The sequence below is a fragment of the Arachis stenosperma genome, chromosome 6, assembly GCF_014773155.1.
Source record: "Arachis stenosperma cultivar V10309 chromosome 6, arast.V10309.gnm1.PFL2, whole genome shotgun sequence".
NCBI classification, from domain to species: Eukaryota; Viridiplantae; Streptophyta; class Magnoliopsida; order Fabales; family Fabaceae; genus Arachis; species Arachis stenosperma.
Window position 1 is genome coordinate 39,049,450 of NC_080382.1, and position 522 is coordinate 39,049,971.

The following is a 522-nucleotide window of genomic DNA, read 5'->3' on the forward strand; positions in this document are numbered from 1 at the left end:
ATTATAGGTGTTACCATAGGGTTCTCCTAGGTAATTCACCTCTTCCATTGAAGGGTTCTCAGGGTCATAAGCTTCTTCCTCAGATGAAGCATCCTTAGTACTACTTGGTGCATTTTGCATTCCAGACAGACTTTGAGAAATCAAATTGACTTGTTGAGTCAATATTTTATTCTGAGCCAAAATGGCGTTCAGAGTATCAATCTCAAGAACTCCTTTCTTCTGACTTGTCCCATTGTTCACAGGATTTCTCTCAGAAGTGTACATGAATTGGTTATTTGCAACCATTTCAATGAGCTCTTGAGCTTCTGTAGGCGTCTTCTTCAGATGAAGAGATCCTCCAGCAGAGCTATCCAAGGACATCTTGGATAGTTCAGAGGGACCATCATAGAAAATACCTATGATGCTCCATTCAGAAAGCATGTCAGAAGGACATCTTCAGATCAATTGTTTGTATCTTTCCCAAGCTTCATAGAGGGATTCTCCATCCTTCTGTCTGAAGGTTTGGACTTCCACTCTAAGCTT

At 40.8% G+C, this 522-nt stretch overlaps 1 non-coding gene across 1 annotated transcript; it reads left to right on the top strand.

Annotated features, from left to right (window-relative positions):
• The first annotated feature begins 414 nt into the window (after positions 1-414).
• LOC130938210 (small nucleolar RNA R71) lies at positions 415-522 on the top strand. The gene has a single exon (XR_009069385.1). It is a non-coding gene; the product is annotated as a small nucleolar RNA R71 (small nucleolar RNA).